Source organism: Notechis scutatus, chromosome 6 (assembly GCF_049901735.1).
Source record: "Notechis scutatus isolate UNSWTSFEM ecotype Mainland chromosome 6, rNotScu1.2, whole genome shotgun sequence".
Lineage (NCBI taxonomy): Eukaryota > Metazoa > Chordata > Lepidosauria > Squamata > Elapidae > Notechis > Notechis scutatus.
The window spans coordinates 40,933,996-40,957,758 of record NC_142014.1 but is presented as its reverse complement, the minus strand read 5'-3'; the positions used below and the strand labels follow the sequence as shown (position 1 = coordinate 40,957,758).

The 23,763-nt window shown below is 36.3% G+C and overlaps 1 protein-coding gene and 1 long non-coding RNA gene across 3 annotated transcripts in view; one reads left to right on the top strand and one right to left on the bottom strand.

Annotated features, from left to right (window-relative positions):
• The window catches only part of SYT1 (synaptotagmin 1), a 235,727-nt gene that overhangs the window by 13,365 nt on the left and 198,599 nt on the right, over window positions 1–23,763 (bottom strand). The gene's annotated exons all lie outside the window — the stretch shown is intronic.
• On the top strand, window positions 18,462–20,103 carry LOC148130185 (uncharacterized). The gene is made up of 3 exons (XR_015750216.1): window positions 18,462–18,554; window positions 19,685–19,784; window positions 20,042–20,103. It is a non-coding gene; the product is annotated as an uncharacterized LOC148130185 (long non-coding RNA).

Here is a 23,763-nt window from a genome sequence, read left to right as displayed (position 1 = left end):
AGAACCACTCAAATCTACTTGGATTTAAATGCTACATGACCAGAACCAATATAATGACTGGGCTGGTATGTTATGTTATGATGTCATTGACCTTGTAGATGATAGGGAAGTGGATAGGGGTCTCTGAAACATGATTTTGATTCACATGCATTGGATGCTAATCTTTGCTGGCTCCTTCGGTTAACCAGGGAGTGGTGGCTGACTGGATTTGAGAACAGATGAATCATTTTTTTGACAGAGGGAACATGCCTACTGCTTCAAAGGAAGAAGCAGAGCGTTCTGTTCTAAAACAATTCTCTCTCAGTCAAGTTCTGTTGGATAAATTTCCAGTGTCTATTATCCCCTTTTTTGGAGAAGTTATGGAGAAGGTAGTAAGATGTTGGTTGTAAGGGCTCGTGGATGAAGTAATTGGGATACTTATAGCTCTCCCCTTTTTTCTTGCAATATATACAACATACATACATACATACATACATACTTATACATACATACTTACTTATACATACATAAATTGTAATGGAATGGGAATTGTGTAACAAAAGTGCAAACAATTATTAAATTGTTCAGGTATACTGTTAAAGCTATCACAAGTTCCTAACAACATTGAAGACCAGGCTATTTCTCCAGGTATTTGTGTCAGGATATTAGATGAGCTCTGTCATTTTTGATGCATTGTTTTTTATAAGTAGGGTCATTGCTTTTTCCCTCTGATGCCTGGGGATACATATTGTGAGTTTTTATGTCACTTGTGGGAAATGGGCACATATAAATTATATGAATAAATGAACAAATAGTTTTAGTTAGCAACTCATTTTCCTGTATGAAAAAAGAAACCTGTAGTGAATGAGGGAAAATTCCACATCAGAATTAGACTTGTCAAGAGAAAAATAACTGGACTTATCAATCCAGGTATTAAGTTGATAAAATTGAAGCATGGGAAAAGCAAATGCTAAAACCAATTAATTTTTCCCCCTTGAAGGAATACATTTTGCTTTTGTCTTCAGTGTGTTTGAATAAATCATTGCTGTAGCTGTCTAGAAGCCAGGTAAGAGAAAAAGCTTCCAGTGACTGAAACAAAGTTGGAGTTAGCATTTTGAAAAGCAAGCTAAGAACAGTGAAGTTAGTTACATTATAGCTTTGCTGAGTTCTGGACTGTGTGACATTATTTTGGTGTGCTTGTGTGAGAGATTTTGAACCTGAGTGAGACAACTTTATTTAGAAAACACCTGTTCATCGTTGTTTTGCTTTCCAATTTTGTGTGAGCTCTCTGCCTTTGCTGTTGTAGGTAGTAAAGATTTAAAATTCTTATTGAATAAGTAGTGCTTCTCTCACCTGATCCAGCTACAGAAAGTTGGGAAGGAAAGTGTAATTCAATGGCAGAGAGGATTTCTGTAAAGCATAAGAGATGGTGGGGGCACACCATTTCAATTGCACCCGGGAGTTTCAGGGAGGGGGAAGAACATTGTGGGATAAAGGTGTTGGATCACAGGGAGTCAAGCTACCTTATTCTAAGGTGCATACATGCTTGATTCAATTAATGAACCATTCAGTGGACAATGCTTGTAACTCTGGACATTGACAAAGAGGCAGGACACATCACATTTCTATTATTCGACAAACATTTGGTTCGCTGAAAAACATACAATGCAAAATAAACTTTGCTCTCTATACTATATTATCACAAAATTAATCTCTCTCCCTCTCTCACATACTCTCTCCTTATATCATCTATTTATTGCATTTAGCATGTAAAACATTGTACAAGACCTTTAGTACTTTAAATTACAATCTTACATTTCCTTCGACTGAGTTACAGGATTGTCACCAAAGCTGTAAAACAGACATGCTGTCCAGTAATGTGTTCATCAGCTTACAGCCTAAAGACATCTCAAAATTTTCCAGTGATGTAGTGATACAAATAGATAGTGGATGTAATAATTTTGCCACCTGATACACATGATTTTCACCAAGAAGGCATTGAAATGTGACACAAAGCATGAGAAACCTGAAGAAACAAAATAGTTTCAATCCAGACACTGGCTTTAATTTTGAAGAGAGATGTGTGAGTTCAAGCACACATGGAACTTCACAGATGGGAAAGAGAGTTTTGAGAAAGGCTGAGTATTGTTACAAAGAAATCAAAAATAAATTGATGTATCTGATTTGATGGAAATCATAAATGTTGCATCAGGATGGTATATAGAATGGAATAATGCAATAAATTGTCTTTGCTTTTGAACCATTACTAACACTATGCAAAGAACAGTAAAAGCCCTCTAAATACAATTCAGAAAAACAAAATGTTCTATTAACAGAAAATGGAAGAATAAAAATGCTTATCATAAACTAAAGCACATAAGTAGTCCTAAGCTTAACAGATGTTTGTTTTGGTTATGCTGAACTAATGGTAGCTATGCCCAGTATGCTGTTATGGCCATTGCAGTACTTTTCATAATCATGTGATCAAAATTTGGGTGCTGGCAGATGGCCCACACTTTGCAGGAGTGCTTCTACTCCCCACCTGCCTATGCCCCGCCCCCATTTCTCCCCTTTTGGCCATCCTGTACTCTGCTTCTTCTTCTGACTCTGCAGCCCTACGCTCTGCTCACCCTTCTGCTCTGCCAACCCAGCCACCTTTCCTCCCCCCCCCCTGTTGCTGCTGAGGTGCACCTGCCTTGGCTTTTTACGAGGCAGATGGAGTAGAACACAGGGCAGCAGGACAGATGGAACCCGAGTGGCAGACATTTGAAGCATAGGGCAGCAGGATGAGTGGACCCCATGGCAGCAGGGTGAGTGGATGCCAGAATAACAGGGCAGGTATAGCTCTGGGTGCAGGGCAAGTGGATTTCAGGATGGTAGGGCAGTAAGGCAAATGGAGCACAGGGCCAACAGAATCAGTAGAATGAAGGGAAGTCAAAAGAGCAGAGATGAGAGGGAGATAGGCTGGGTTGGGGGAACTGAAGTGTCCCTGTGGTTGCAAGTATGGGTGGGCTGCCAAGTGACCAAATTTTGATCATGGGACTGCAAGGATGCTGTGATGTCATGATTTCAGAGACTGGATGTAATAACCATTTGCTCAGCACACCCGAAACTTTAAATGATCACTGAAAGTAACTTCAATACCGACTTGAGGCTGAGGGAGCCAAGCCAGGAATGGCTTAAATTGGGATCTATTCTCATCTAGCAACCAGTGGGATTTGATTAATGACAGCAGTGAGGACTATCAGAATTGTTATCATTAAGTAATGTAGTAAATGACATTGTGCTTTATGAGCAATGGAAAATCTGGTACCATTTATTGCCACAACTTGAGGACCAACTCTATTACATTAAATATGGCTAATATACTACAATATATATTATTACATATATTTTTATAAACTTTCTTCTAGCATTTCAGTTTCCAAAACAAAAAAGGATGTTGATAGCTGGAGTCTTTAGCATAGTTGCTGGAGTCAATGTAATTTTTTCTGGCTTAATTTCAAATTAACTTTTAAGTAAATAGTAAAATTCTATTCATTTACCATTTGTAGTTCTTTATCTTTTGAGAATGACTTTTCATAAAGAAAGGAACCTCAGGCAATAAGATGTGGGCATGCTTATAAGGTTGGAAAGAGACAAGGGCTGTGCACAGATTCTGTTTATGACATTTGTAAGGTGCTGTGCTGACTCACCTCCCTGACTGGAAGGAACTATTATCATTAAATTTATGCATGCCAGTTTCCCTTTAGAAAAAATAATTCAGAGTTCATCAGGTTTGACAAATAATGAAATCTCTTTTGTATCAACCTAATATGTGACTCAGCATTTGCATGTTTTATGCAACCAAAAAAGAGTTCTAGCATTTTTTTTTGGGGGGGGGGGGGCACGACCCAATAATGTCACTTTGACATGTTTATTGAATCACTGAACTTAAAGAACTCCCCTGCCCCAAGATAATATATGATAAAGTTAAAATGAAATGAAATAAACCCATGGGAAAACTTTTATTCTATTCTTTTCCAATCCTTTGTTAATAGAAAAATACATGCCTTTTGTTATTACTGATGTGTTCCTCCTCTCCCTTTTCCTTTCATGACATTTGCTTTCTGTTCACATCTTCTACAAGCTTGAAAGAGCATTTTGGAACTGATACAAAACTCTTTTCTGCTACCATATTAGGAGAGAATATGTGGAAAAGAATCAAATAGTGGAGCAGATATAATAAAGAGGGAATGTGTTTGCCAGAAAAAATAAACAACATACTTACTGAAGGAATGAATATTTAAAAACCTTGGAACACATGTGTTTCAAATTCTGCTTATTTTAAATTAGAATCCAAAGAAGCAAAGATATCATGAAAGAATTTAATAATTCTTAATAATTTGAAAATCTGTTTAATGCACTGAAAATACTGTACCATGTACTGAAAATAGTTCACATGGACTTCCTTTAAATAAAAATCACCGATGACAAACTTTGAAATTAAAAAGAAGCACTTCTGGAATGTCCTGAACGATGCTGACCTAAAATCTCAGGCCAACATGGCCAGTTAAGTCCTTCCATGCAGCCTGCATGTTCTCGTACTTCTGTTGAATTGCCAAAACTCATAGTAGACATTGTAGGATGAGGTTTATGTTTGTCAATGATAACCAAAAATCTGAAGGAGCCTGCTAGCACTTTTATTTTATGAAATGCGTATGTTTTTGTAAGCTGCTGCTCATTTTATCAGTTGCAATGGAGTGATTAGATGGCTGTAGGTTTTAAATTGGGACAATGGTGGGGTGGAAGAAGAAGACAGGATAGATATGCAGATGCAGATTATATGTGAGACAGATTGCATGTATGTTAGCAATTGTTATGGGTTATGATGAATCCATTGTACTTGTTGAGCCTTCTTGAAGTAGCCAAAACCTTTGATGTGGTGACTTCAGTAATTCTTTTCTCAGTTGTACTGGCAACATTTCTTTTGTGCCCATTAAGTCTTTTGCACAATGTTTGGATTGTTTGTCCTACATAGAATCCAGAGGAGCTTAATTCTGAGATCAAGACTCAAAACAAAGTCAAAATAATATTAAAGCAGCCAGGACACTCCATTATAGTCTCAAAGCAGCTATCTTGAAATATAAAACCTGTAATCTGTGACTGCATAACCACTCTGTCTTCTCTTCCTTCATATGTCACTCTGAATATTACTTACACAGGTAATACTCACTTAACTACCACTATTGGGACCAACAACTCAATCACTAAGTAATATTGCCATTAAGTGTGATATCGTATGACCATGCTAGACTTAAGATGCCACTTCCACCATGGCCGTTAAGCAAATCACCAAAGCTGTTAAGTGAGGTATCATGTGACCCTGACTTGTGATTTTACTGCTGGCTTCTTTTGTCAGAAGCTGGCTATGAAGCGTTCAAATGGTGACATGTGAATGCAGGACACTGTGACTGTCACAAAATTGGTTGTAAAATGTCTGAATCTTGATCATGTGGCTGAGTACAATGACTGGTCATAAAGTCATTTTTTCAGCACCACTGCAAGTTTAAACAGATGCTCAACAAGGCAGTCATTAAATGAGGATTACCTATATTGATTTAGTTATTATCTTGCAACTGATCTACTGAGCCAGCCAATAGCCATCATGATTGGGTGGACAGTAAGGGAAGTATGAAATACTGAAGGCACCTTTTCTATTTATATAACTTGCTATAGCTCATGATATTGATGAGAGTGCATACATTGCCGCCATAAGTCTATTTTTTCAATGTACCAAGAACCAACAATATCCTTACACTACTAAAAAAATCTATAAGAACCTAAGTTTTGGAGCTGTGATTTTTTTGCTGTCAACAAAACCAAGATAAGACAGGAGAATTCTAAAGAAAAAGAACTGAAGTGCTATATTACTAAGCAACGTAAATTCGTCTGCCTTTTAGAGTAATGGTGTTTGCAATAAAAAGCTTTAGCTGAGAGTTAGAAATGGAAATGTATTGCTGTCCACTTTTCTGACCAACCATTTGTGTGATGAAACAGAAGCTTGTAGACGTGTTTGTATTTTGCTTTATGCAAGTGAGGAATAATCTGTCCCCTCTCCTGAATATTTGTATGAGCATCCAAAAGAGCATTCCAGAATCAGTGGCAATTCCTTTAGCTCTTTCCCAAATCAAATGTCAATTTAAAATACCTAGAAGTTTGTCTAATTTAGGGTAATCATAGATATATCTTTTAAAAACTGCAATTTAGATAAGCCCTTGTTTAATGACCACCTTGTACTATGAACTCCACACTTAAAGACAGTGATGAAAAAGTAACTTTGTGATCAGTCCTTCCATTTATGACCTTTGCTGGTCTGTAAAGCAAATGAAATTTGAAGCAAGATCACAAGCACTGCTGTAGCTTTACTTAGTGACCACTTCATTTAACAACTACAATTACCCTCTGTTCAAATTTGCTAATTAGATTCAGATAATAAATCCAATTCAAATTAATAAATATACTTCCTTGATTTCATTTGCCTTTCTGATTATTTATGCACATTTTCCTGATACCGTAATTCCCTTCATAGACATAAAGTAGTATATAGCTTTTTGCTCATCATACTTATTTAACATTTGTACAAAATAATACGATCTTTAAAGCAGTGCTTTGCTTCCATGAAAATTTATGTGAGGTACCCCTTGGGAGAAAAAATTTCAAGCAACCTCCCACTCTTTACTTTACTTCTAACCTCAGCTCATGTTTCTCGACCTGGAACTCATTTAAGGATGCTGTGAAGATGTGCTTTTATTTCAAAATGTTTGACTGTCTTACAACAAAATAGTTTTTGAGTTGAGACATTTTCATTCAGTGCCACACATTGAAATATGACAAGATGATAAAACAGGCTCACTATTCATATTGGACATTATAGTGCAACAAAGAAGTGCTAGTTTAACTTTTGCAGTTTCCATCGTGTGCCAATGCAGCTATGGAGCCAAATGGCTTTTAGAGATTTTTCAGGCAGAACTAGACATTATTTCGTCTGATGAGGAGTTCTAAGCATACCAAAAGAGGAAGAAGTTCAGCATAGGAATTACTAAAAGGCGATACTCATATTCACTTTTGTTGAAATCTGTCAGGATTTAAACATGTAATAATAAGCATGATTGTGCAGTAACTGCTTATTATCTGCCATTTCTCCTCTACCTGTTTTCTTTTTCGAAGCCTCCTTCTCTCCACAACTAGATTTAATTCCAGTTAATTGGTTTGTCACATGTGAAAAGATAACTAATGAAACTGAAGGAACTTCTTTCTTTTGTCACTTTTGGTGCTACCACATGTCCGCGTTACTCATCAAGACATAAAGAATAAACTTAGCATTTGACAGGTGGAGGGCAGGAAACAGTGAAACCTCAGAGTGATAATTATTTTTGTTGAAATCTAAGATTTCCATAGAAATCTAAGAAACCTTAATAAATGGCAGCTTTTGGCTCACCTTGACTGTACTAAAAAGCCAAGCAGGAGCAGGCTGGCAAATTAGGCATTTTAGGTAACCAACTAGGCATTTCAGGTTTATAGGTTAGACTGGGAAGCTGAAAACACATTATGAGAAAAGGCAATGCTATATCTTGGCTCTCCTTCGGCAATTCTAGTAAAAGACAATTCTGGAACTATCAAGCCATTATAAATTGTTTTTGTGAATAGTAGTGTTTTTTTCAGCTTTCAACTAGCCCCAAATTATACATTGCTAAATCTTAAAAATCACCAAACTATCATTAGAGAACTGTTTTTCTTTTTCCTCTATACTACTTGACAAGTAACTCCTGTACTGAGAAATTTAGCATACTGTTCACATTACTGTCAATCCTGTAATCATTTAATTTGAATATATTTCTTATCTATTCTGAAGGGTTTTACTTGTTAACTTTCTTATTACTCAGTAGATAAAAATCAAATTGATCTATCCATCAGTAAATTAGCAAAAAAATGTTTTATTCAGAATTACTCTTTAGAACAAATCTGTAAACAGCTCTACAACATACAAATTAAGAGCAAAAATGCTTCTAATTTTAAAATGGTGAGCATTGTATAGAGTATTTAATGGTGCACTAAAAATAAACTAGTTTAAAATTTATTAATAAATCTGTCCAATAAAAACAAATGACGGAGATATTTTTTCTGAAAAGGAGAAAACTTTGAGAGCAAAATATTACAAATCAATTCTCTTTATATCTGTCACAGTTAGCATTATGTAATAATTCAAAATAAAATTTTATATCCTGTAAGTGTCTATGTGATGTTCCTATTCTTATTTCATGGAGATCTTAATGTTAATACAAATCAATTGATAATTGTTGGAAGAAATATCCTTCTGGGTTCAGTTCCAAGTGGGGAAAAAGACATGGAGGCTGTTTGGAAAGATGGTTTAATGGTGGACAGGACCACATGGCTTGGAGCTCCAAAGTGAAAAGGACGATCACATGCTTCAAGATGTTGGGTGAAGGAAAAGAAGGGACAAGATGCTGAGAGACCCTTAGTTTTATACCCTCTGTTGGGCCCCACCTTAGTGTTTCCAGTTCCCCTGTAAGAAATGTATCTCATTGGCTGTCAGACTCTCAGGGGCAGGGGTCTTAGCTAACTTTGTAGGTTTTGTCTGGACCACATGGCTTCAACTGAATGCTGGTTGATGCAATCTTCCCATTCCACGTGGTGAGATGGGTAGAGGCCTTTGTTGTGTAGAATATTCTGGCCCAGGCCTTAATAGCCTGCCCATTAACAAAGGTTGGGGTGAGCTTCTGCTTCTGAAATGAGTTTCTGCTTCTGAGTTTCTACTTCTCTTTTAGGGGAAATATTCTGCCTTTTTAAATATATCCTAAAGTATTTCATTTTCCTAGGACAGGGCTGGGTGCTAACTTCCTACATTACTTTCAAATATCTTGTAAAACAGCACAGGATCAAGATATTTTTAGCAATGCAATTGCTAAGTACTATTAAACAGCGGGTTTTTCTTTTTAAAAAAACCACACACTTTGAATAAAAAGGTAATTGTTATAACTTTAGCATTTATCAATTTTTATCAAGACATTCTTTTCAGTTTATTCTGGCATAATTATTAGAAATAACAATGCAGTTTATAATTATTAACAAAGTTGACAGGGAAGAGTTAGGTGTCATACATTTATCCCTAAATTTAACTGAAACTGGGAAGTGGTTAAAACATGCTCTGAATATGTATCTCAACAGCTGCTATTATATCAGTGACCTAAATATTAGTGTTAGTCTGCATTCCTCCCCCACCCACAAGAATGCATTCCTCTTTAGTATAACACCAGATTGAATAGAATATTGAAATCAACTATGCAATATGAATACATACTGGCAAAATGCATTTTTTCGATCCAATCAAAAGTGAAATATTCCAATCCAAAAGGATTTTAAATGTATCCTAAAAGTCATGTAATGAAGGCACATTCCATTTTTTAGCCCGCTACCTTCACTTGCCTTTGATCCTTTGCAATGATCCCTTTTTTGGGGGGTGGGTGTTGCTCTTTTGCTTCATGAAAGCAACCAGTTGCTTTCTCATGAGTTTTTAGCTTCTTCTAATCTCAAGAGAAATTTCTGGGCAGCTGAAGACAATGCCTAAGAATGCAGAGTTGTTTGGAACAACAAAACAAACCACCATTTTTTGGATGCATAGGGTATACTGTTCTAAATAAAAATGGGCTTATTGCTCAGTAGGCATGTACAGAGTGACAAATCATGCAGGCTGAATGATGGAGACACATTTTCATTCCAGTTAATACTTCTCACTTTACAATTTCATCTTGCAAGACTTTTTCCCAAAAATCGATTTGGTCCTCAGTCTGAAAAGAGTTTATCACCCCGATCTACAACATTATAATTTACAGATGTAATACTTGTAGCAATATCCACTGAAACGTTCTCTTGGGCAAACTATAGAACAAAAAAAAATGTAATAAAAGCTTTATGTAAGGATTTTTCACAGTCTTAGGTGCTTTATTTCATCTCAGCAAAAAAATGAGGATGGCTTAGGAGAAACTCTCAGTGGCTCAAAGTTATTATGGATAAGAATAACCCAAAGAATCCTGACCTGACATACTTCAAACTCAGAATTTTTCCTCAGGGTGCAACTGTTGACCATCAATCTATAAGAGAGTTCTTTCATCAAGTTTTAAAAGAACATTATTATCAAATATACTTTCCTAAGAAAAAGCTTTAAAATCCTATATATCTATATATCTATATCTATATAAGTTCTGTGGAGATATTCACAATTGATGTGAATTGTGGTTTGTCCTCTTTTCCCTGTTATACTGAATCAGTTTCATTGCATTTAATATTTTAAGTAGGTTATGCACTTTCTGTGAGTAATATACCAACTCTGTGGTTGGTAACTACCGTGTTTCTCCAACAATACGGCCTCCCCCAACAGGAAGTCCCAGCATGTTTTATAGGCATGACATGAAATTAATCCCCTCCCCCCCCAAATTAAGGCCAATATTAAAACATGAGAAATGGGGGTTAATGGCGGGGGTCTTGCTGTTAGGAAGTACTTTTGTTGCACACCTGGATATGGTGCTGCCTGCGTTGACCTTGGTGTTGGTGGGACACTTCGTATTGGGAGACCTTCCACCACCGTTGCTTTCCCTTCTCCCTGTGCTGCCACGGCATTTGGAGCAACGCTACGGCGTTTGGCACAGCCACGTGCGGCCAGCCAGGGCTCCTCCCTGCAACTGGAGCCTGGCGGAGACACTGGGCTTCAGGCGCTCCTGTCGCTGCCTTCCCGGGCATCATTCGAAGGCAAAGCCCATTGTTTTAAAAATGACGCCCTACTACCGGTATGACAAAGCCTCCCCTGCCTGAGAGGGCAGCCCAACCCCACGTGGGGAGGCGAATCTCCCGGGGCCGCAGCACAGGATTGGCCCACCCCAGGAGAAGTGCCCAGCTGCCATCTCTGCCTGGCGCCGGGCAGAGCGTGAAGAGCTTTGCCTGGGGTACCCTGCACAGCTGACAGGCGGGCCCTACTGCCCGGCGGTGGAGCTCTGGCCAAGGCAGCAAGCGTCTCCCTGCCGAGCCCTCCGCTCATCGCTGCCAGGGCTGCACTGGAGCCGGGCAGGCTGGGCGAGGGGTGAAAAGGACGGGTGGCTTCAGGTTCTCTCCGCCGGACCTGCCGGCCAGGGAAGCAGTGCTGCCATCGCTTCACCTTCCTGTCTGCGGATGGGTGGGTGCTATCACTGCCTCGGGCAGCCTCTCCCGGTAGCCCATTCGGGGTCGGGCTGGAGGGACTTGGGAAGCCAAGCTCGGGTCGGCCCGGCTCTTTCACTTGGCAGGCAGGCGCGCACTCGCAGCTCACTTTCCTGGCTCAGCCCAGCCCGCCTGGCTCTGGCGCAGCTCTGGCGGGATTTTTAAAAGAATGGGCTTTGCCTTCAAATGATGCCCAGGAAGGCGGCGACAGGAGCGCCTGAAGCCCAGTGTCTCCGCCAGGCTCCAGTTGCTGGCATTGCTCCAAATGCCACGGCAGCACAGGGAGAAGGGAAAGCAATGGTGGCGAAAGGTCTCCTGATATGAAGTGCCCCACCAACACTGAGGTCAACATCCAAGCCATCGCCGCCCGCCCGCCCGAGGATGCAAGGGGGGGAATTAAGTCACCCCTGAAAAGACGGCCTAGCCGTTTTTTCGGGGCTCAAAAAAAAAAAAAAAAAAAAAGACCCGGCCATATTATATGAGAAACACAGTATGAATGTTTAAAAGTTGCTAAGTACATTTTATGCAGTACCAGTGTCCATGTACAAGCAACTTGTACTGTATTTAATCTCTAAAATTCATTAAATTAATTTGAATAAGGGAATAAAAATGTAGCTTATTGAATATAAGCTTATTGCTATCATTATATTAAAACATATAAAGAACAATGCATGATCAGAACAAAAGGCTATTTAACGTAGTATCCTGATGACATAATGCTCAACCAGATGACTTTGGGTAACCTACAAGGAGAACCCAAGAACAATGACATCTTTCCAATATCTTTGTCCTCCTTCTCTCTTTTCAGACACCATCAAAGTGCATGCCTATTTCTTATGGCAACAGTTTCAACACTTTTTAAATTGGAAAATAGATCTGCTCTTGAGTCATTTCTTCCCCCATTGGCTTATGGAAAGAAGAAATGAGAGAACAGAAGTTTTAATTTGGAGAGATAAAAAAGAATGGGAGACTGCTATGTGTATGCAAACTCAGGATTGAACTCATCTCCACTCCTATTTCCTCAATGTCCTGCCACTTTCAAAGGAATGTCCTTAATGGAAAACGTGGGGAATTTCTGCAGGAACTACGCCCTATGTAAATATTTTTATTTCTAATTCTTGAACTGGGATGCAAATGGAATACTGATATATTCTACAATCCCAATTCCAATAGACCTTCAGATAGGGCATAGTTTATGATATTAAAATTCTTTGAAAAGGCAGAAAGGATTACTCTGTCCAGCATTTAGTAACAATAAAGATAGAATTTTAGTCAAATATGACTCAGTTCTTGACATAAAGAACTGAATTACAAAAATTACAACATGGTAAATTCATAAATTAAATAAGATAAATATTCTGATTTTCAGTCTATATTCCAATTACAAGTTTAAATAATATTAAATATTTGCAGAGTAGACAGCTTGAAATAACTATTTTCAGGTTATTTTGTTTAAAAGGATTCTAGTGATGAAGTCACTGTAATGAACTGTGCAATCACAGAATATTTTAAATCTACTATAACATTTAGGAAGCACACGATAGTGAGATTCTATGATATATGTAATTTATAAAATTTATCTCATCCTGTGCTTGCAATCAGAGTGAAATCTTTTCATATCTCAATTGCATATATATTCATTACATGGGAATATAGGGTAAGAGGAACTTTGGGTAAAAGTAATGAGCAATGAATACAAGCCATCCTCTTTGTAGATATATGGTGATGAGTAAAGCTTAATCTAAAACTGTATTTTGTCACTAGCAGAAAGTCAGGTTAGTCTTGCAAGTCATTCACTCAGTAATATCTATGTTTCACAAGAGCAACATAATGGAATGTTATGGAGCTATGTCATATTTTGCTCTTACTGGCAAAAGTAATTAGGAAGATATGCCTATCATCTGAAATTCTTGGGTGTTTGCATATTATGATGCATTGGAAATCTGCACAGAAAAATAGCAGGTAAAGCAGCTGTTTAGCTCTTCTTCTTTTGGCCAGTTTTCCAATCCTGTTCCTACCTTGCTGTACTTTCTTAACATAGAGGAAAATATTCCATACTTTGGTTGTCTTATAAAAATGAAACAAAATGAAAAAAAGCACCAGGAGGTTTGAGTTAATGCATCTGTTGTGCAATCCATGGCTTGGGCATAAACTAACTACCATGGAAGAGAAACATCCAAAAATTCATTATCATTTTGTTTTTAACAAGTTAAGGAAACATTTTTCAATACTAAAGTTGTTTCAGAACTAATGCGATGTGTTCTTTTTATTTGAAATTGGAAGGTTTCTGTATTTTTGCATACTCATTTGATTTTAGGTCAGGTTGAACTTTACACATTTATATTTCACATTATTTAGCTCCTTCAGTAAGTTATTTTATTCACTGTTGCTATTTTTATTCTTTGTCTTACTTTAATCTTGATGTTGGCATTCTTCTTCAAATATGTTTTGCTGCATTTACTTTATTTTCTCAATTTCCAATACTATGTTCAAACACTAATTATTTTCTGCATGTGAACACCAAAAACTGAGCAGATCTCTAGTTTTATTTGAAGCATCTGTTCTTGATATTTTTAAAGTCCTGATTTAACTTTTTTTCCTTTATCAATATATGAGTGATAATCTCTTAAGTAATTTTTAGCAATAATGTTGATTCAGTGAGATGTTTGTACATTCAGAAAATATTTTAAAATCTATATCTTTATTTTTTATCAAAATACTCATATTAAGAGACTCTCATTCCTCTGCAATTTGTACAAACTTGCAATGTTTAATTGGAGTGCAGGTTTTGATAACTGACTGGCAGAAATACTGAATAACATTCAAACTCTACCATGAAGAACAGTACCAGAAAACCAATATCCATGCTGATTACAAAGCCCTTACAACAAAAGCTCAGAAATTATTAAAACACTCTATAATTACTTTGTGATTTTATCATTGTAATGTCACCAGAATCAAAGGCGAGGCCACTCTTGAGGTAATTGTATCATAAGGCTTGCAAAGATATTAATGTAAGAGCTTTTCATTGTCTAAGAATCCTTTACTATAGCAACTTAAAAATTCAGCAGCTTCCAAGTAATTTTAAGCAAAACCATACTTCCTAACCTTTTAGCTAGAGATAACATATTCTAAGAATTATAATATTTCTAATTTGAATATCTCTTTCTCGCTCTCATATCTTCTCCAAGAATGACCACATAATGAACTATTTTCAGTTCCTCTTCAGGAACAAATGTATAGGGCAGACGTCACTGCATCATATTTCATATTCAAATCTTCAGTTTCCTTTAACACAATGCCTTGATGTGTGTGATCTTTCTTGCCTTAATGAGACTGTTTAAGGCATCTCATTTGAGTTGAGAATTTTACTGTTGCCTTAAAGATTATTTGATAAGAATTTCTGATTCAATGGCAAACTGAAATAATTTCAGCTAAAGTACCAAAAACTATAAAAATTCAGAAATAAAATTATACCTCAGTGTGGTTCATGGTCTTGTATATTTCCTTTTCCAGCATTGATATCTGAGCTGCTCATTTTTTGATCTTCTCATAATTTAAAAATAGAGTGGAAATATTTGATAATAGCTAGACAGCCATTTTTAAATTGATTGTCTTGCATTCTTTTAAGTATAATTTTGTAAAAGAAATACTACATATTTGCGTAATATTTGTTGAAAGGGAGAGGGAGACTGGTGAAAGAAAAGTCACAGTCAGAATTGACATGACTAGGCATTGCATCAAAAACTACTTGACACCTGTGGTTTGCTAGAAATCCTATTTTTCTGTTAATCATTTAAAAGTGCTGTTAAAATTTTGAATATATTTCATTTTTTTCTTGGTTAAAATAGCATAATTCTAATCTGGTCTACTTTGAAGGGCTGACAGGTGGTGGCTATAACATTTAGATGTTTTGGACATTTAGATGACTTCTAAATCAGAACATGCTCTTTTTCTGGAGGTGATGGCATGGGCAGTTTAAAACACAAGCAAATCTGATTGTTAGTGGTTCTTCATTTTGCAGTGGCTTGTATAATTGCAACATGGAATGGCATGGAAAATCATGCAAACAAGGAAAACTTGAAATGATAAAATGGAAACGAACTGTAGCAAATTCAGTGTTTTAAAGAATGAAATTGCTAAGCCAGGATTTAATTCATGATATGCATGAGATCCCACTTAAGGAAGAAATCACAACAACACTAAAAATAATATCATTAAGTTGGTATTATGGTTTAACCAAGTAAATGATTATAAAATGACAGTCACATAAATCTCTGCCCCTATTACGAAAACAGTATAGAAAGATATTGATGAATTATAATATGATAAACAGCAAGTGGTGTTAAATGCAACATTTAGAAAGCACATATAATTAATATGTTACTGGAATGCCAACTGGAGAAACAAAGGAATCTGGAACAATTCAGGAAGTAAATTAATAGGATTTTACCAAGAAAATTCTTTATTTATTGCCAATGAACATGAATGCAGACTCTATGACTGGACATCACCAGACGGATAATATCAGAATAAAATTGACTACATAATAGGGAACAGGAGTTGAAGTATTGCAATCCACAATTCTTTCAAATTGAAATTTTGGACCAGACCATGAATTTTATTGCTCTCTCGCCCCCCCACCTTCAAAAGAATGTGTAAGCTAACCAGGTATATCTACAGGATATGAGATTAATGAAAGGAAAAGAGCCAGTATGTAATTTATGCAAACTACAATCTGAGGAGCAATACAAAAGCAAAGTGACTTAATGAAAATTTAGGTTAAAACCCTATTTACAATATTTCAACGAGAAAAATACCTGAATGGCTTTTAAAGCAACCTTATAATAGTCAGGGAAAGACAGAGGATTAAAGCCTTGAGCAACAGAAAATAAGTACACACATTGAATACAAACTTTCAACATGAAGCAAGAAAAGAAAGAGAATTCAGCTGTGGATGATTGAGGAAAAATACCAAGGAAATGCTGCAATGGTCATAGGTGTGAAAAATGGTTATATAAATGGTCACTTCTTTCAGTGCTGTGGTAACTTTGAATGGTGACTAAATGAACTGTTGTAAGTCAAAGACTACCTGTATTTGTTCATCATTAATAATGTTTTGAAATATTTTTGTTTCTTTCCCAGTCTCAGAGTAGATTTTTCCCCTTTCTAGAAAAAGTAGTTCTCCTGTTTCTCAGAGATCCCATCTTAATGGATTCAGCAATGAATGAATTCTAGAATTAACCTTATGGAAAATAAGCTTAACAAATGAAATTCATTGTGAATGTTTGTCCCAAACATCTCCAAGAAAACAAAGAAAGTATACCTATGCACTTTTGAAAATGCACTTATGGGGAAACCATGACCTGAATGACTGAGAATGTCTATGGACATTGTGAATGTTTATTTTTGGGTTGTATTGCACTTTTAGGGGCTTAACATACAGAAAAAGAAATACTAAACAAACAAACAAGTTTCAAAAAAAGCAGAGGGAGATGAGATCAAGAGATGCAAGAGATTACAACAAAGTAGGTTCACTTTGTTTACTAACTACAACAATGCCTTGTTTGGAATGTTAGAATGTGGTATAAATTAAGGCTAATGGTCAGAACACATTATCATTCTTCTGAGGAATCTTTCAAGGTAAACAAGAAATAACCATAAGAATGGAATTGGTAGAAACAGAATAATTCATAATAGGAAAGATAATGAGACAAGGATGTATGTTGTTTCCATATTTGCTTCAACAGCACAATAAATCTATAATAAGAATATAGAATTGGAAAAAAATGACATTAGACTCTAACCTGGAGATTGGAACAACTCAAATTAATTTGAAATATGCAGATAACACTTTGTTAGCTGGGAAAAAAATCCAGAAAAACTAATTATGAAAGTAAAAAAAATGGAAAATCTCAGTTAATGTTAAATATTAAAGACAAAGGTGATGTCAAATGGCAGACTTTGTGAGTTCTTTCTTGACAGTAAAGGAGTGAAGATGATAGTAGATGGCTGAGAATACTGAAGAAATAGAGACATGATTAATTTTAAAGAGGAAGGCTATAATAGATCTAGAGATTATTGTGAAGGATAACAGTATTTCTATGACAACAAAGGTTAAAATAGTTAAAGCAGTGGTTTTTCTGTGATAATCTACACTGAAAGAAACTAGAAGCCTCTGAATTATAAAATTGGAAGTACTTACTAGGAATATCATGGGCTGTGATAACTTGTTCTTGGATAAAATAAACAAATGAATAAACATAAGCATCCTTAGGCAATGATCAGCAGGTGATGTGAGCAGATAATGGCTAAGGAAAAAAAGTCTTGACAGGTTGAAGGCAGCAGAAGAGGAAGAAAAAAATAAATGAGTTCACAGGATGAAAGAGTTCATTGGAATAACCTTGAAAGATGTATGGATTGTAATGGGAACAGATTGAGATGGCAAGCATTCCAATCAAAATCTTTGGGGATTTTCTTCACCATAACCGCTTTTGATTCTCTGAAAGAACTTAAGCTTTGGCTTCAAAGATCTATAACTTATATTTGCAAAAGAAACCCATTTCCAGTGGTCAAACACCTACTAACATTTCTGTCCTAACACATAGAAGAGCCTTTACATTAGGCAGACTCACCTTCATTCCTACTGGAAGGGCACACCAATACAAGGCTATCATTGGCCTTGGAAGAAACTGAAGCAATAATATATATTCTTCATTATCCTTCTTACTCAAATTGACATAAAAATTTAATATATTTCTTTAAACAACCAGTTATACAGTCCAGATGCAGATATTATTCTAGCAAGAAACCCCTAAGATGGACTTTTCAATTAATTCTTATTTCTTACATTACATAACTCATGCATTATAAAATTTTATACGAATATTTTGGATTTTTAATCACAGTTAATTAATATTTGATGGACTGATACATTTATGGCAAACCTGATATCATTTGCTATTCTTTTTGTCCTGAATTGCCATATTTTTCCAGCCCCTTAATTCTTAGAAAAGCAGCATCCAGATGATGTCATGGTTACATTCCAGTGACTTCTATTTGTCCTTTTGTGTTATTTTAAGTCTGAGCTGTATGTCTTTTTAACAATAAAGATATTTTAGTTTCAGGCTGCCTAGATGGGCAAAGTAGATTCTAAGACTGCATTCCCTGAGGTTTCCAAAAGAGCACAGAACCATTTCCAGACTGAGATCACAGAACTCCAACCTCAGAGGCAGAAATCTAACGTGGAATTAAATTCTACAAGCCTCTGTAGCTGTTGCACCTTTTCTTGTCAATCATCATATCCAGAAGAGAGAAGACAGTTGGTAAGAATCAAGCAGGAGATATGCTGAGGGTCATGTTGTTTCTCTTGATCTAAAACTCTACCATATCATTTTCATAATATTAGCCCAATGAAAAAATAAACTATTTTAAGTGGCCTAAACTTCATTCCCAGTGCTTGAAACCAGGACAGAAGGGAATGACACACTCAGTTCTACTTTGCCAGTTTATACTTATTATCTTGTAAACAATTGGCAAATCAAATAAATAAATAAAATAAATAAATAAATAAATAAATAAATAAATAAATAAAATAAAATAAAAATAAAGTTTGCTGCCAGGATGATTTGAGAAACCTGAGTTCTTTCAGGTCAGGAAGGGTGCAGGACTGCCTAAGGACTATCATGTTTCTAATTAAAACATAGAGGGACCCTTCCTTGTGTATTGGCCTTAGTTGAGATATCCTGTTACAATTCACCTGATGTTTTAATGAAGAATAGTTTTTAATTAGTCAGTACGTATTCCTCAGGTGGTGGGCCTTAATTATTGACTTAATAAGTGGAACTATATTATATCAGTGAAAAAAAAGTTATAAAAAATTAAGGGTAATATTTAAAAGCTGCACTACAGGAACTGATTAATTAATAGGCAATTCATAATTAATCTCCAGCTATTTATTCATTCTCACATTCCAATAACTGCAACACAAAACAAAGATGCCCAGCTGAGGACACATCCTCACAAAGTTGCCATTGTTTTACTCTACAACCACTTTTAGCTACTCTGGTTTGAAAATAGTTCTTTTCCTTCTTCTTCTGACATGTCTTGTTGTGCCAATAATTTGCAATGTTTCTGCAATGATGCTAAGTGATGATGCAGCAGGGCTGGGAACCACCCATTTCTCAGTGGCCATTTGAAGCAGCTGCAGGCATGCTTTCTTATCACTAGCTGATGCCTTCCCTGCCTCTCCCCCCTCCAAGTCATTTTGGCTTGGCTTCCAAGAAAGGACAGAAATCTGGTTTATGCAGAGTCAGAAGTTTGCACTTTGGAGGTAGGCATCACAGGTGGCTCTGAAGTACATAAAGGTAGTGTTCCTTTAAAAGACCAATATCCTTTTCTTTTAAACAGAGATCTAATGGGTTTTTAAACACATATTTTATTTTTCTTAAAAAAGGAACAGGATTGTTGAAAAGTTTCTGTGCTGCATAAACATCAATTTGCACTGGGAATTAAAATTCAGTTCTTCCAGCTACGTGGTGTTGGTTTTATTCCAAGTGAGTATTCCAAGTTTTTTTTAAACAAAGTTTCATTTGAACATACTATTTTACTATTTTTATTATTTGGGGGAGGGATTGATGGCATCAACATTGCTTATTCCAACACCATTGTCTCTTAGTCCATGGTCTACTTTCAGGGGCTTCCAATAGCTCATTAGCAGCATTGTCATCCCTTGCAACAATTTGGTGTGAAACTATTGAGTTTCACTACAAATTTAAGTTAGAATGAAACTGACAAAAGTTCTGCCTTTTAGTCTTTTATACAGAATGACAGGTCACAAATACAGTCCAGGACTAAGGGTTAAAGCCATAGAAGAAAGATGCTATGCAGAACCTGCTCAACTATAAGTTATCATTCAGATGATTTCCATACTTCTATTTAGCAGTCTTTTGGAAGACTGTTATACTTATCTCCAGATACTGTATAAGGAATTGACAGGTCAGCAGGCTGGAGGAGTTATGTGGGATAAAGTAGGATTAAATTGGCCACCTAGCACAAGGGCAACTTAAAAATTGGTTAGAGCCTCCTAATATCTCATGTTGCTGGAAAGGAGAAATGCAACAGTGGAATATACAATTGCTACTTTTAAGTTATACTACATTAAACCAGTAAAGTTACAAGGCTCATAATCCCAATTACTGAGGCTGTCCAAGAAGTTTATATAATGCTGGCATACTTTATTGCCCATGGGCACATTAATACAATATGAGAAAGAAGAAATATTTAAAAATGCAGAAAAGAGACCAAGAGCAAAGAGATAGAGACAGCGAGTGCCTCTGGTTTTGCTTTGCCACTAGAATAATTCAATCCAAATACCAGCTGCAGAGTAAAATTATATTTTGAGAAAACCTTATACAGAGGTCTTGTATGTATGAACTGAGAAATAATTATTTCACTTGGAGGTGATTCCTGAACAGCAACACTGAAGTAAAAGCACCTTGTGAAATTGTGTGAGGCACAGGCGTTGATGGACTAAATGTCTCATGCTTTCTTTTGGCAAGTATATACATTTAATACAGGTACTCCTTGACTTACAACAGATTTTTTAGTGACCGTTTGAAGTTATAATGGCACTGAAAAAAGTGAAATGACCACTTTTCACACAACCTTTGCAGCATCTCTATGCTCATGTGATCAAAATTCAGATGTTTGGCAATTAACTCATATTTATAATGGTTTTAATGTCCTGGGGTCATGTGATCACCTTTTTGTGACCTTCTGACAAGCAATGTCAATGAGGAAGCCAGATTCACTTATCACCTGTGTTACTAATTTTAAAAAAATGAAGTGATTCATTTAACAACTATGCAAGAAAGGTCGTAAAATGAAGTGCTTAGCAACATAAAGTTTGGGCTCACTTGTGGTTGTAAGCCGAGGTCTGTAGTTAATTAAAACTGTATTTTTGGGTAAAACAATTAAAACTATTTAAAATATGTTGAGTGCTACAGTTCTCTGGAGAGATAGCAGGTGGCAGCACCTAGTTGATCTTGGCTGTTTTCACAAACTTTAAACAAATTTGAACAGGTGGATGCAAGACCACAAGGAAATCCTGGGCCTGGGACTACCTGGAAAGTATAAAATAAACTAAATTTTTAGGAATTTAAAATTCACCCTGTGTGAATTGGGTCTAAGTACCCTTTGAGTTTGACACAGTTAGGATGCACATTAAACTCCGGAAAATATTCAGGCAATACACCTTCATTAGGTCTACAAATTAGAATCAAATTTTATCATACAAGAGAGTAATCACAAAACAGAGAAGAGATGTGCAACGTGTTTAAGCCACATCTGCCTTGGGCTACAATCTTAAAACGGTATTGGAAGGATGTTAATGCTTTTCTTTCAATGATGACACATTCAAAAGCTATATGTTTTATTTTGAGAACAGCACTAGGCTCATCCTCTCTTTTGCCCTGCAAAACAATTGGCTAATTTTTGGCTTATTACATGGTACTATCAGAGACAAATGATTTCAACAAGCAGACAATACCCAGTTTTTTTCATGGTGATGCTACCATTGTATTTGGAATGCCTGCTTTCTGCAATTTAAGACAATACAATTCCCTTAGGCTTTTCACATTCAGAGGCAGATTTCATGGAAATTTAACTCAATTTTGGAAGTATAATTGAACTAACAGTCTGTTCTCTCAGACAGGATGTCCCCTGCTTCATATTATGTAGGACTGGACAGATGCCAAAACATAAATTTTATTTCAAAGAATGCCTGGCTTTTTCCAAATGTAATATGTATGCATGAATTGTCGTAGACCAGGCAGAAACATTTGATATGATGTGTTTGCTTTTCTATCTTTTATCAGTATTCAGTGTGGTAGAAGTATAAGCAAGAGGTGAAAATATCTAACAATGTAACCAAGCTAAAAACTACTGCTTTTGCATGTTTATGTGCATGCGCGTGTGTGTTTGTGTGTGTGTTGCAGATTTGTGTGGGGCTGCCTCTCTGTAAGCTAATGATTATTCATTGGTGTTGTCAAAAAGCCTAGTTGTTTCCTGTTTCTTACAGTCATGTTTCCAAAACTTTGTATCATTATAATCCTATAACGATAAATAATTTGATATTCCCCCGAATAAAACTAACACAACAAAATAAATATACCACTTTAAAGATTTACACTTTACTCTTCATATCACTAAGTTTCTTAGCTTCTTTGCAATTGCCCATTAGAGCTCTCATAGGTCAAACTCAAGAGTAAATTTTGATATTTCTCCCACTCTCATTACACAAACCAGATTATGTTTTTTTTTAAAATTGTGACGCTTCTCAGATGCTCTGAGAAGAACCACTTTATGGGATTTCTTGCTGATTGTAGAGTATGGAATGTAATTATGAATTATATTTAAAAGCGAATGTAACAAAAATACCTGAGATATGTAAACAAGCCAATTGATGCCACTTTTTGAATTATACCTGTAGAAGCCAATTTATTTATTTGGTATATGGCATTGGTACAGAGTAGATATTGGCTGCCTAAGATTGCTAGTTCACTCAGTTCACACTTACATTGTATCCGGGATGCACCACGAGGGGTGAACTACTCCACAAACAAAACAGGTAAAGATGTTGTGGGGGAGTATCAGCATCATTTGGGCCTTTTTCTCTGCTGGTTTTCACCTCACATTTGGGCTGGTCCAGCACCAGTTTGCTTCCGCCGTCCTACTACTATTTATCTACTTGCATTTACATACTTTCGAACTGCTAGGTTGGCAGAAGCTGAGACGAGTGACAGGAGCTCACTCCATCACACAGTGCTAGGGTTTGAACTGCTGGAATGCAGAGAGCTGACCTTCTCTGGCTGACAATTCCAGCGCTTTTAATCTGCTGTGCCTCTTTGTAGACCTTAATGTGTACAGTAAAAAGAATACTGAATTTGGATGACCCAAGATTTAATATTTCTAAAAACAAATTCATTGCTTCTCAGTGTTGTATGTATAGGCATTAACTATTGTTAAATAGTTTGAACTTAGTTTTTTATCAGTTATAGCCACCCTGGAATTATGGAAGCTGCACTCCAAAATGTATCAAGGGGCAGGCACCACTTCTATTCCTCTTAGACTAGGATAAATTATTTGAGAAATCATGATCTAAGGGATTACTCCCATTCAGTAATGATGTTGAGTCTCAACCCAATAAAATTAAAAAAATGTATGGGAAACATAGTTACACAGAAATACAGTTTACCAATTGAACTTTTGTGAAACCACGGTTTTTGTAAAAGTTTTTTTTTAGTTACTCGTAAAGTAACTGAACAACAATACCTTGATGAAGTGCCTTCATCAGATCAGAGATTTCAGGTTAGTCTTGATATTGCATTGAATATTACTAAGATCTAAAAAATGTTTCTCTTATACCACTCAGTAGGGACAGTCAGTGTGATTTTTCTAGATCAAATAATAAAAAGTCAAGTTCCTGATATTAGACACATTAACAGTTTCTGTACAGACTGCATGATTTGGGGC